Raw genomic sequence first — 14,966 nt, 5'->3', positions numbered from 1 at the left:
GTACCGGCTAGCCCCAGTTCATTTTTGTTCTGTACCGGCTAGCCCCAGTTCATTCTTGTGCTGTACCGGCTAGCCCCAGTTCATTCTTGTTCTGTACCGGCTAGCCCCAGTTCATTATTGTTCTGTACCGGCTAGCCCCAGTTAATTATTGTGCTGTAGCGGCTAGCCCCAGTTAATTCTTGTGTTGTACCGACTAGCCCCAGTTAATTATTGTGCTGTAGCGGCTAGCCCCAGTTAATTCTTGTGTTGTACCGACTAGCCCCAGTTAATTATTGTGCTGTAGCGGCTTGTCCCAGTTCATTCTTGGGTTTTACAGACTAGCCCCTTAATTTGCTTTATATGTTCCTTACGAGTTGCGTTGACAGGTAATCGTGGGTAAAAAGAGAAAGAAAACAACTGTTATAGATGAAGCAACGAATCCATCAAGAAGCTATTACTCCCTGACCCATACACAAACCCAAAATACATTATTTGTATCCATGTTAAACCAATTAATGAAAACTAAAAATAAACATAATCGTTGAGATTCTAATCCAATACTTAAAAACGGCAAATCTTAAAGATTAAAATATAAATATATTTATATAACTGATCAAGCAATAAATCCAAACCCCGTTTACATTCAAACACATATTGCACAACCAAGCAACAAATCAAAACCCAAGATGCATTGCCAACATGTTGTTTACTCAAAGTGACCAAACTCTTGACCGAAAGGTGTGAAGTACAAAATAAATAGTGGATGCTTGTGCGGTCGCGCGCCAGAATCGATGTGCTTGCGCGCGCGCAGTCGCTCGTTTTCGCGGGAGATTTCAGTGGGGTAGTGCCGTGGGGAACCTTCGCCCAAACACACCCCTAAACCGTCCAGGGTGTACATGACATGGTTCCGGTTTGGGGAAATCTCTATTAACTTGTGAACAGTGAGATGTTAGTTGGAGAAGAAAGAAGTTCAGAGGACCTGTGATTTATTTAGGTTTGTGAGTTTGGTTAGTTGCATGATTGATTCAGATAATTTATTTTCTGGTATTGATGACAGTGATGCGTTTTGATTAAATGTTAGTAATGTTTCCATTTTTTATGTTATGAATAAGATGGATACCTAATTAAACTGTTATCAGTTTACTCTCTGATGTAACTGGAATAAAGTCAAAATTTTGGATTTAATTTTAAGGTATAAGCTAAATTTGAAAATAACCTTTTAGTGTCTTTGATTATGCACTGTTTTATAGTTTTGTAAACGATAAAAAGGTACACCAATTAATCTGTAACCATCCCATATTGTCTAAGTTTCATGATTTATGATTCATGACTGTATTTAGCAGTTAATTAAATTGGTCAATTTCACTAAGATTTCTCTTAAGTTACGAGATATCAGATTGTATACAGTATAGGGTTTGTATTTAAATCAGAGAGTGGCTGGTTCGATTTTGATGACGACCGATTCTTAAATAAGTCGACATTATGCTCGGGATATAAATTAACTATTATTTTTAACACGTTAAAATAAATGAGCCTTCAAAGTAACGATACTAGGGTTTTGGGCATTTCACAAAAATCCCTGAAAAACTACTACTGCCATAAAATCGCACAAATAAAACAAATAATCATTTATAAATCTTTTAAATGACCAGGAATTATCATAATCTGCAAGAACTGTAAGCATTGTACATTTTCTTTACACGTGAATATTTTTTAACCGGTATTAAAAACTTTAAACAACGTTCCCAATTTAAGTTATTACTACATAAATACAAGTTTATCTAGTAATAACAGTGCGAATATCATAGCTTCATACATCTCAAATTGTCTGATGATGAAGGTACCTACAGAATGTTAATTATAATTTGTGCATCTTTGCAGCTTCTTTTCTTATTAAAATTACCTTATTACATGGGCCTTGTCAACAATTAAAACCTTCTTATGAAAGACTTCAATTGTGGGTAGCGTAGTATTTGAAGACTCAGTAAATTTAATGTATGCTATATTTTTTTATCAATGTTTTACCATTTATTCTGGAAACTAAAATTATTGTTATTTAATACTAAACCTAATTGTACTGTCGATACAATTTATATTGTCAAGACAATAAAGTATTTATTTATTTATTTTATTATGTTTATAGATGTAACTTCGTATGCATGATAAACAGGATTTCTTAAGAACCAAGATATTCTTGGTGACACTATTGATGAATTAGGTGTTTTAGTATTTATAATGTATGTAAACATGTATTTCTATGAAACTTTTCCGAGTAGCTAAGCAGCTTTATGGGTTGCCATGCTGGTGACGAAATAACATCGAATTATAAACAGAAAATCAAAACAAATGGAAGAAATTTCAATCACATATTCTATTTACAGCGTGGGGTGAAAATAGAGAAGTCTGTACATTAGATATTTTTGGTCGAGTTTCTAATTAGTTCAAAAACTCCATAGACCCTGCAATCACGTCCAGCTGAAAATGCGTTCCCAAAATACGTTTTATTGCCATGATTAATCTTATAGTCGTGCGTATAATCGTTTTTGTAAATCCTTCCGAGTATATAAAGTTTGATAATCATTCAATAACCTACCTGTGCTAGATCATTAGGCTTTTGAAGAATTATTCTGACACGATTTACACCAGTTGGTCGACAAATTATGTCGATCATCTTTTTAAATTAAATAAATAATAAAACCCTCTTCGTCGAAAGGTTGTTGAAACAACAAGCTGCGATTACATTCAACACTGAGGGAGGTTATGCACCCAGCAAATGAGCCTCATAGTAACAAAATACCCCCGCCCCAGCAAACCTGCAGGCTAAGCGAATTTCAATTTGTACGTTGGATTTCAACTAAAATAAACAAGTCATATTAATAACAAAGGACGGTTAATATGTCACAGTCATATTAACACTGACGGACTGTGTGATATGAGGGGGGTCAAGAGGGAAGGGGGGACAGACAGTGATAACAGCAGTGATAACAACAGGTGTGGAAGGACTGAATGAGTCAGTCGGTTATCTGTCTGATTCCGTCAGTGAGTTAGTGAGTTACAGCACACTGATTGGTGCTTAAAACATCTGATTATATTTCTCGTATAACTCGTTTCCGTGCACTACATCAGCTGATATTATTAGTTATTGTTGGTATAAATTAATGCAGTAGACGCCGCAACAATGCAACCAGCTGATTCCATATGTGATGTTTAGGACAGTAGTAAGAGTACATATTTAGCTAAACGATGAACGTGAACCAGTTTTATTGTTGTAAATAGTTTAGTTCACACCAACAGAAGTAAGGATACAAAGACTTGGAAGTTGAAAATTGTACCTAAAGGGGTTATATTGTGTTGAAGTCAATTTTCTATGACGGTATGTATTTTCTAAGCTTATTTATCTAGCTAAGAATGTAAATAGAATCGTAATGCATATATCATCTATAATTTATAAATAGGTGGAATACTATTATTTTATACTATACAGTAATACAGTACATGATTACAATAGTACCCATATTGATACGACCTTGACCTTGGTTTATTTGGAAGAATAACTTTACCGTTCATTAAAAAACATAGGTATGTTAAGTATTTCGCTCCTTACCTTTTTACCCCCTGTTTGTTGATTTAAAATGTAAAGACAACCTCAAGACCAGTAAAAAAGTTTTAGTGAGTAATTCGGTTTGCTGTTATAAGGAAGATATTGAGGTGAGTTTTTGATTGAAATGTTGATAGCTTGGTATGAAGTAAAGAAAATTGCAAAATTTAATTAAAATATATCCATAAACAAGCAAACTACAACAGTTTATCTATTCTCCATAAAAATAACATAGGAATTTTAAATTTACAATTTGTTTACCATCTCATCCGTGACCGTTGGCCATACAACAACGCTTCAACATGCAAAATTATTTCTTTTTTAAGCTCTACAAAAGGTTTGAAGAGAAATTATAAAATTGTGTGTTTTTAGGGTCAAACATGTGAAAAATAAATGTTTACCCCATATAAACTCCCACAAACCACCGTTCCCATAGTCCGATTACGCTGGTTCGCGAACCCGTTAGAATAAACGTAGGTTTATAGGTATTCAAATATGACTGGCCATAGAAATCTCAGAATGCATAAATAAATTGTAATTTTAAAACATTGTATTTTCCCTTTATTATTTGAACCATGTTAGAAGTGTATTTGAATTTGTACCAACTATCCGTTTGAAATAAACGCACGCTTTTGTCAAAGTGTAAAACGCAGTTCGCAACGCACATAAAATACAATTAGACAACAAATGATCGGAAGTGAGGCACGCCCGGTTAGGGAAGCCCCAAATTATTCGATTGTCCAATCTCTTAATTACTTTTGGATGTTACAATTCTCAATTTAAATTAAAACACCTTACAGCCTGGTGATATTCAATTTTATATTATCTATTTGTATAATAGGCAGGCATGTTTCTTTAAAACCTTTTTACTCAGCTCGTGTGCATCGCCCACGCATACTGTTAGAAAGACATTTACCTGTAGATGTGCAGAATCCCTTCATAAATTAAAATAGGCTCAAAATAAGCCCAAAAATGGAATTTAAAATTTAGAACAGAATATCATGGGTTTTATGCTGGTGACGAAATAACAACGCAATTTAAATAGAAAAATCTAAACAAATGGAAGAAATTCCAATCACATATTTTATTTACAGCGTAGGGGAAAATAGAGAAGACTGTACATTGCATATTTTTGGTCGAGTTAGGAATAAGAATAAGAATATCTTTATTGTCGTTAAATACAAAAGTACAATAGACAACGTCAGAACAAATACAATTTTTCTATGAATTAGGTATATTGTAGTGATACCGATAGAAAATAAGTTAAACAAGAATAAAAAAAACTATATATTAGATATTTGGCATCAAAAAATATCTTCCAGAGAATGAAATCTTCCAGGGAAGTTTTCGACCGGACGAACGCTAGGACTAATACAAATCTAATGGTGTCTGTCTGTGTGTGGGTTACTCAATCACGTAAAAACTAACTAATAAACCGATTGTGCTTAAACTTTACAAAAATATAACTACTCTACCAAGGAACCGTTTAGGACTATTGACGCTCCGATACTGACCGAGGGTTTTGCCCCTTTCACTTTCAAATTTCTGTAGTGATGATTTTAAAAGTAAATATTGATCGGTCTCCATGGCTGCAATGAGAACACCCACAGTGATTTCTTTTACACCAAACGACTAAATGATAACGTTATGACCAGAGGTGGTTCAAAGTCTCCTTTGGGTCAACCTCTAAACACCTTCTTAAGGTCTAAGGGTGAAGTTTACGTTCACCAAGTACACTATGGCGACTAAAACACATTTTTAGATTCGTGTGGAAAAGGTAAGGGGGGGGGGGGGATAAAGGGGTAAACATTAGTATTAGCTTAGTCACTATAAAAATGTTAGTATGGTTATGTTTCAATAACTTGTATTTTAAATACTTTTTTGTAGGGTAAAAGAAACGAATTCTGTAAACCTAAAACATCGTGATGTTCTACAGTAGTCCTTGAGTGATAGTAACTATCAGGTGTTCTGTTCAAGGTCGCAACATAATCTAGCGAGGCGAATGAGGCGTTGACATAAAAATGCAAAAATATACAACTATAACCAATTTCCCTCTAAAAATGAACTGTAAAACTTAAAACCGTGAACGTCATAAACTAGTTGTATAACCTCCATTTACTCATTGTTGTTGCTTCCCCTTGAACGCGTAAGGTGTGTATAGTGGTTTATTTACCTTTATTTTCTACCCACTCTAAAATTTGATATTCTGTACCATGGCATCCCCGTGATTATATGTCAACTAGCGTCGAAACTAAGTCATAGCAACAACTAATTTAATTTTGCTGAGTCATGATTTTGGAAGGGGGCGAAAATAAAGGTAGGCCTAATTGAACCACTCTATACTTTTTTTATTTTAAACTATTTTAAGACCTGTGAGCTATATAGTAAAATCTTATTTTAGTTTGGTACTTCAATGTTTATTGCTGATTGACAAACTAATATTTTACAAAATACTTTATTAATAAAAGGTCGTAATTTGTCTGCATTAGCTAGTGTTTCTGCGTTGTATCTACTATAGTAGACTATAGTAGCGCTTTGAATTGACGCAGTTTTCTTGGTTGACTGATTTTCTATGGTGGACGTTGTTAACTGATCTCCATCCTGTTAATTATGTCTGATTGAAATCAACAAAAAATGTCACATTTAAAAGCCTCACTTATTTGCCGGACTATTGTATTAAGTTAATACGTGTGTCTAACAACTTATGTCCGCTATTTCATAAAACAGCTCTTTATAGTTCATATTATATTTTCCATACTGCTAAAATGGTTTTTATTTAAGTTCGGATTTTTGCTCATTGTTGTCAGTTCGCACTTTTACTTTTCACGCACATTTCTTATTTTATTTAGCCATCTTTCAATGTATAGTCGGAGTAAGTTTGTTTGATAAATTTTCAAATCACAATTTTTAAATCAATGTGTAACTGTGCATGCTAATAAAAGATTAACATCAGCTTCCCATAGAACGTACTCGCAACTGATAACACATAGGCTGCATGGGATGTGGAGAACCGTTTCCGCTTAATCATCCTCAAACCATAACCACTTCCCATGGTCTAATACAATAGACCTGGTAGTCAATCCCCCCCTGGTAATATTAGTAAAGTAATACAGTTAAATTTGTTGCAACCTTTTAAGGCCATCGATAAAAAAATATAGTCTATAGCACATCAAAACTAAGCTCAGTTTGTATAGACCCGCCAATCATTATCGGTATGAACGAATTACCTATGTCCCACAAAACGATTTCCAAAGGGCTGTGTCTTACAGCTGTCGAAGTTTAGATTATTTTATTAAATGCACAACAGCTGGTCGATGCAATCAACAGCTGTTCGTTTATTTACTGGAATTTCAATGGTGCTTTGTTTACATTGAGGAAATTTGTTGGCTATTTAGTGAGAGGACTATGTTCGTTTGGTAGTCAGATCTTTGTAGAATATCGCTCATCTGTTTTTTACATGTAATTTATTTCAAAATCTACAGGTAAAGAGGCTTGACTGAAATTGAAGTATAATCATATTTTTTTATGAAACGTCAATAATAAGTAATTTATGTTATTGCTACACTAGAGTATGTTGTTAGATTCTTTTGTGTCTATTGACTTCGAATAGGTGTTCACTTTTGAATAAGTTTATTTTTTTTTCAAATTAAATTATAGATTAAATCCAAATATGTGACACTTGTACATTTTAATGGTTACCTAGAAAATTTAACCCCCTTCCCGTTATCTAAATTTAGAGAATAGAAATTTACTACTTCTATAACGAATAATAGATGTGTAAATATATCATAGGCCTACAGCAGACATTTTTTAGAATAAACTATCCATCATCCCCTTTTTATATCACATGTAAGTCAATTATCTAATTTATTTATATGCATTGATTGACATCAGATAATTATTTAAACTACAATGGGACCCGTGCATGAACTGCGTAGTTTAATAGGGTCCAACACTAGTTTTCGAGGCTAAATTGATCCAGTGCAATGCCAATTTACCTTTTCAAGATTATGTTTGTTTGTGTAATTTATTAAGTGACTACTGACTAGAGCAGTAAACAGTAATTTACTTATCTCAATCAGATCGTAGTTGTCAAAAAAGTATCCTACTGTATTTAAAATACATTTTAAAGAACTGTTTATAGTCTGTTTTTTATCTGACTGTGGTTAAAAATTCAACTAAAGGAATAGCTGTTAAATTACAAATCACATTTAAGCCGTTATAAAGAAGGTTATGTTAGCATAACTGGATCTATGAAAATTGACTCTATCAATGAATTCAACATGAAGGCACAGAAAACATAGTATGTTGAAGGGGACAAAGTCCTAAAGGAAATTACCATTTTCCATAAGAAGGACAACTGGAAAAGGGATGTATCAAAGAGACACATTTTTGTATTAAGTAAATACAGTAGATGGATTTGCAAATGTATAATTGTCATTCTGAGGGCCACTACCGTTATAAAAAACCATGCTGATATTTTTACTTGATATACTTAAAGTTAATCAAGTAATCGTTTTTGTTATGATTATTTTAATTTGTTATTCGTCGAAAAAACACGATGACGAAAAGCTGTTGCACTCTGATGAATTACATATCCATATAAAGGTTCATCAACTAATAAATGCAAATACAATCAAGAACAAAGCGTAAACTAAATTAACAAACCATTTTAATGTGAAACTGAGTATTGTTAAGTGAAAGGTAAATTTTTAGCCACAATATCTAAACTAAATTTTTAAACTAATCTTAAATATTTATAAGATAAAAATTCGGCAAGGTCATTGGCACGTGCTGTTTCATCGATGATTGGGTCGGTTTTGTCATAGCGCGCTGAGCGGAACTCCAAACCTAGTTTCCGGTAGAGGCAGGCGTCGCAATATTAACAATAACGTCACAACGTCAGTGCCTGCCTGCGCTGCGAACACTGCCCTGCCTGCCTCGCACGCAAGGTATGTAGCTATTCCGTGCTGTTATTTGCATTATTAATCACAGCCTTCTAAACTTGGAACTGATAGCAATATAACACGTAAAACATTAAACGTGCCCCAAAGGAATACTTTTGAATATTTTATATTTTTTGTTTAGTTTTATTTTTGTCGGGTTCACCCTGAAACCTGTATGGTGCTTGTATTTTAGTTCTAGTTGTTTTGTTTCAGTTTTTTTAAAATAAAATTTTTTATCCATGTTTATGATACAGTAAGCAGTTTTTCTTAATATGCGTAGTCAATGTCACTAATTTTAACAGTATAGTAATGTCAATTGGTTTGTTACAATATTCATTAAATCAATATTGTTTTAATACATATCAAATTTGTTACGATACTTCTTTACATACGTTGCGTAAATTAAGAACATTTTTAAACTTTCAAATTGATAAAATTAAATCAGTCCCTGAAAAAATAAGGAAATTTAAAAGTAATGTATATCAGATTTATTAAATGTGTACGAATATTTATTTACTTATATAATATCAAATTCAAAATGTTCTGCACGTTCAACATAATTCCATTTAATTAAACAATTAAAATAAATTATATAAATGTATCAGTAAGTACAGCTAAAATAGGACTAAAGGTTTACACAATAACACAGCACATTAATAGTTTCTCCCGCTACATAAACTAAAGTCTAGCAAAACTAGAGCAGCATAAATTATAAAAATTAACGATCATAACGTAAATAAATGATAAGAAACAACATTTAACAACTAATAACATTTTTTCCCAATTTGAATCCCTATACACATTTTTTAGTTACTAATCAAACAAATAAGGGCTAAAACATCTTGTTCTCTTACAGAAATGTATTATTTATCTCAAGTATAGTAAAAATGTTCTCCTAGACCATGTATGTTTGGTATACATTTTGTAATGAATTTGCCAAAAAGTTTATAAATTAAAAATCTTCATCATGTGAGACACGGCAGTTAGGGGCCAATGAGCTCGTTTTCTTACCTGAAATAATATATTACGTAATTTAATGTCAAACTCAACATGCGACGTTTTTCCTTCGGTTTTAACCCCAAAGGGGAATAAAGTAAAGATAAATTGATACAAATACTTTAATTTCCTCTTCACTAGCAAAATCTATGGAATTAAATTGTCATATACAAGGGTAGGAGAGAAGTCATCACTTCGTTTTGGCTCAGTTGCACATTTGAAAAATAATTGTTTCAACTTTACCGTCAAATTAATTATCCGGTTTGGTCGCAGCGCCTGTAGGGGATCTGCCTTAATTGCTTCAATGAAACATCGTCGCTTTGCAGCCCCAGGCTGTTGAAACTCTGATGCACACCTTTCAACTAGACTTGGACTATCGTTGAGTTTTTAATTCCTGTGGAATTCTCATTCCATCGTAAAATCTGACCAGAGTGTGTTGTTAGGTTAGCCTAGAAGACGTTGGTGTCGATTATCTTACTTATGGTTTATTTTACAATGCGTGCTCTTTAGTTAAGGAACCAGAAAAAAATTAAAAGAAATGAATAATTTTAGAGCTGGAAAATAGAAATAGAATAGGCCTACACCCAAACATTCTATGTAAGCTAAATAATACATAAACGTATCTTAAAGTTACTGTAATTTCAATTGATTTGTACGGATAGCACATAGCAGATATGCTTAGCCTATGACTAACACAGTTTAGACATCGATTGGATGTCTTGAAGAGACATTTATTGAATTTTTCCCCTCTTCTATTTAAGGTGAACTTTACAACGTGTGCTTCACTCTTTGTCTGCAATGCTAGAGAACATGCAATAGTCACAAATAGAAAGTGAACTAGTCTAACTAGCCTTATATTGGGTACAGTAATACAACAAGATATGGCAACATTAAAACGCTATCTGCACTACAGAGTACAGACGGAAACGTGACTTAAAATTGCTGATTGTTGAGCATATCCGTCAGGGATTATGCTTAATCTGTGGCTATAAGGCAGTGTAGGATACATAATAGCTTAATAAAAAGGCCGAATAATATAAATGGAAACAATAAAATGTGCCAATATTTTTACTGCAATTGATTCCAAAATGTAAGAGTTCATCACATAGTCAAAATGTATCTTTCCAACCCTCGCTCATTTTCAAGTAAAACTTGAGCCAGTATCGAAAAGAGTCACTTTAGGCCCTAGTAAATAAACAAATAAAAAGTATATTCACATCTTAAAAGCTTGTAAAACTGACCAGTACGGTACATAGTTCGTTAATCATACAAACTGACATAGTGAATTCAATGCGAATAGTACAGAAATAGACACCCTTCATCCAGGCATTTAAACATAAAAGTATAAATCAATAAAAATCAAATCTAATCGGAAATTATGTCCTATTGTAAACTAATCAGACCATTTCAAGATGTTTCCCTGGTTGATATAGATAGCACTGTTTTATTTGCATTCTATTTAGCCAACTTTAAAAATATTTTCACTATATTTAAAATCTATTTGCTAGCTAATGCTTGTCCTTTTGTCTTAACCAAAGACTGAAGCATGGATTGCAAAATATACCTCAAATAGAAGTGAAACATTCAGTCGACAGCTCAATGAAGCGTGACCACAACATGAATCATACATAGACACAGGCTTTGAGTGTTACAATGGGATGAGAGGTGTAGTACAACTCAAGGTCAGTGACTGGATACAGTAACATCCTAAACTTAATCAACACAAGTAGACTTGTCATCCCATTATAAAGTGTGAAGCTCGTTTTTCGTATCTTGTTCATGTTGGTGTCACTGGGCGCTAATGTCGACAACATTTTGTTTCTTTTTAGGGTTAATTTAATGGTTTTTCCTTTACTGTTTGGTCATATAACCAGGGGACTCGTTGTTCATGATTAGATCGTTTTATTAGGTAAAACGAGGTTTTGTATTACTGGAATAACAAGAAACCAATTGTTAACAAACCACGATCCCTACAGTGCGCCGGACAGAACTAACAATAATATTATCTTCAGCTGGACCATAAGGATGGCAAATCTACTAAGGGAGATTTTTTATCCATGGTAAAATACACGAAATTTCCTTTATTTCTAAACAATCTAAAAATATAATGTCTAGTTTTGGGATCCATTAAACGTAGGCTACTCTCTTCTGGATTGGCTGTAGACAGGTTTATGATGACATTTTATGTTCAAAGATTCAAAGATTTTATTAGGCCATTAAGTTTGTACAATAGGCTACGACAAAGTACAATAAAAATTCAATAAAACTAAATATAAAAAGGAAAACAAACCAAACAAAACTGCAAATCCAAACAGCAAACCATGCAAAGGTAAATAAAAATTAGGCATACCTTTTTTATCACCGGGTCCATGCACTACATGATATTTCAACCTTTTAAAGCCTCAAAATAATCGTCACATTTATAGAAAGGATTTGTTATTATAGTTCGGCCGCTTAGAAAACGACCTGCGCGCTAATGCTAAACCAATGCTGGAGGAGGTCGCTTTCTAAGCGGCCGAACTTGCCAATTCTTCAAGTTCAAGTCTATTCTTCTGTTCAAGTCCGTTACCTGTGTTGATGTGTTATCTTTGTTAATGTACTAGTAGAGTACCTTTCCTTCGTACAGGGTTGGCATATAAGTATAAAATTAGTATTGCAGTTACACCCGTGGTTTGCGTTTGCATTGGGAGAGGACACAATTTAAGAAAATTCATTTTTTTAATTTATGGTATCCTTATACATAATACGTGAAGGCGATTTCTACAAAACACTACTCCTCCATTAATAATGGACGGATTTTTACAAACGACGTGTCAAAATAAAGTATTTTTTGTGTAGAAGCCCCCTTTCAACAATTCCTGTAATAAAAATCCTCGGGCTTTGCCCCACAGGCCATCAAAGTAGGAGTTTTTCCCATAAGATTAACATGGGGGAATCTAAATATTTAATTGGAAACCTTGTCCCCACTCCCACTAATTTGATAGAACGGCTGGGCGTAGAAACTTGGTAGAGGTGTCCTAAGAAAGGTCTTGGTCTGTAGATAAGTTATCAAAAGAAAAACTAATCAAAATCTCTTAGGACTCTACCCCAGTAGTCTTTAAAGATCCCTCCACAGAGTTGTTTACATTTTGGCCATGTGAATCCTACTTTTTAATGAAACAGCTGTTAATTTTTAAATTGTATTTCAAACAACACACATTTTATTGGGAGTAACTGAATTCTACCAAATAAGTCTTTGCAATGTTATTTTATGATTTTAAAATTGATTTTCTTCTTTATCATGTTATGTTTTGCAATATAACGTTCCATTACAAAATCAGTGGAAAATCCTTTTATCACAGCAATTCTTACATTATTTCTTATTGAACTATCTTATATCTATTGTACGGGTTGGTGTCTGCCTTTTTTCACCACTTTTGCCTAAATTTTATCGTATTATTCTACACATATAAAATATTTATGTAGAAATATTTGCTCTTATCGTGTCTAATAAAATCCAAACATAGAAACTTTGCCTAAAATGGTACCCATCTTGACAAATTATTTGCACCTGCCTATATTACGAACTTTGGCGCACTGGGTTGGTAACATTATTGAAAATAACACGACATTTTGGCTGTAAAATATGGTACAACGAGAAAATACTATTTACAAGGAACACTCTCAAGCAGCTACTGTCATTCTTCAAGAAGAACTGTTTATATTGGAATTAATACTAATTTGAAATAATAACTTCGCCAATATATCTGAACTAGCTGTACCCGCGGGCTTTGCCCCGTTTAACTTCTTAATTTTCAAGATGAGCTCGTTCGCATGGCTCAATCACGTCCTGGTTGAAGTGCGTTCGCTACGCTCACTCACCTTTAGGTTGGAGCTCGTTCGCTGCACTCACTTGCCTTCAGGTTAGCTCGTTCGCTACGCTAACTCGCCTCCAGGTTGAAGTTCGTTCGCTACGCTCACTCACCTTTTGGTTGCAAATTAGCTGTTGTTATAAATTAAAAAAATAATAATAGTGCTGCACCCTGTTGGCCATCCTTGTAACTTTAAAGCTATTGAACATTATAGAACAGAACCAACTTGTTTAATTGAAACAGCTGATAACATTCATTAATTCCTTTTAAATATGAAAAATCATAAGGTTAACATGGGAAACTCCAGAGCCACTGGGGCGGAGCCCGAGAGTCCGATCAGAATAAAAACAACTTAGTTTTCCTATTTAATGCCTAAAGAATCGATGTACCAAATTTCAGCCTCCTAGGTAAATGGGAAGTGGGAGAATTAGTGATGAGTGAGTGAGTGAGTGAGTGTGTCAGTGAGGGCTTTGCCTTTTATATATTTAGATTTTTAATTTTTATGAGGCCTTTCGCCAGCTATGCTGGGCATCATCAGACACATCACAAAACTCTACTGTCATGACAGAAAGGTCATATTCCTTTTAAACTAGATCACATAATCTTTTATAAGATACGTTGATTAACAAACGTCAATATATACATAACAGCCAATTTACAGTATTTTTGCTTTTTGGAAATGTCCCATTGCTATGTCATTTGCATTATTTGTTGCCTATGAAGCCGCACGACCATATAAACGAGGAGGCTTACAGTACAAGAATAAAAGCCAACTTCACTTCAAGTATTCCACTACACCCAACATTCCGTAGAGAGATTATATTGACAACTTTATGTTATTGATAAGGCTGAGACAACTAACTGACATCCCCCATGCCAAGGAATTCCAGCTTTAACAGTAACCCCACAATCAATAATTTCTCAAAACTATGCTAGAGGGTTCATTCATTGGCACAGAAGTACGATATGAACTAATGCGACGTGACAAAGGAAAAATCAAACTTACGCTGTAACGGATATACCTACTTTTGAAGTTAGAATATGTCTTCCCAAAAAATATTTTCTTTTGAAATAAAATTATATTACACTGATGAAATCACGAAAGTAATTAACTACAAAAGATCCACCAATATGATTTTAATACTATTTAACGTTCTTCCAAAGGAAGATATACCATAACATGCCAATAATAACTCCGATGACGTACGGTATGGGAAATATTTTATTCATTGAATGATCAACCAAATTTGGCAACTAACGCAATTAATATCATTATTGTTTTTGTACTTATTACTCTTTAAACAATGCTAAATGCTCAAAATATGTATATTTCACCCGATTTATCGCAGTTAGATGAATTAACGTAAGAATTTAAAGTAACCGTCGATTTCGACGGGTTTCACCTAGTACTATAGTATTATACGTCTACCATGAGAATCACAGCTTTTTGTTGCTGCTTGGTTCAAATTAGCTGTTGTCATAAATTAAAAAATGGTGCTGCACCCTGTTGGCAAACCTTATAGCTTTATTTTCTGTTGAATATCATAGAGCCAACTTGTGTAGTTGCAATAGCTGACTAAATTCTTTAATTTCTTT

General features: G+C 33.7%; 1 protein-coding gene across 3 annotated transcripts in view; it reads left to right on the top strand.

The window, feature by feature from the left end:
- Window positions 1-836: 836 nt before the first annotated feature.
- LOC128991746 (glycoprotein 3-alpha-L-fucosyltransferase A-like) overlaps window positions 837-14,966 on the top strand; it is a 34,815-nt gene continuing 20,685 nt past the window's right edge. Inside the window, exon 1 of one of the 3 annotated variants that reach the window (XM_054414912.1) lies at window positions 837-973. The gene's annotated coding sequence lies outside the window, so the exon portion shown is untranslated. Of the gene's footprint in view, window positions 974-3,032; window positions 3,353-8,501; window positions 8,530-14,966 lie in introns of those variants that run through there. The other 2 variants (XM_054414913.1, XM_054414914.1) reach the window with 2 other exon arrangements.

This window comes from Macrosteles quadrilineatus, unplaced genomic scaffold (assembly GCF_028750875.1).
Source record: "Macrosteles quadrilineatus isolate MER2022 unplaced genomic scaffold, UCM_ALF_1.0 Scaffold_4__1_contigs__length_99947679, whole genome shotgun sequence".
NCBI lineage: Eukaryota > Metazoa > Arthropoda > Insecta > Hemiptera > Cicadellidae > Macrosteles > Macrosteles quadrilineatus.
The sequence above is the reverse complement of the archived record's forward strand: the minus strand, read 5'-3'. Positions and strand labels throughout refer to the sequence as shown.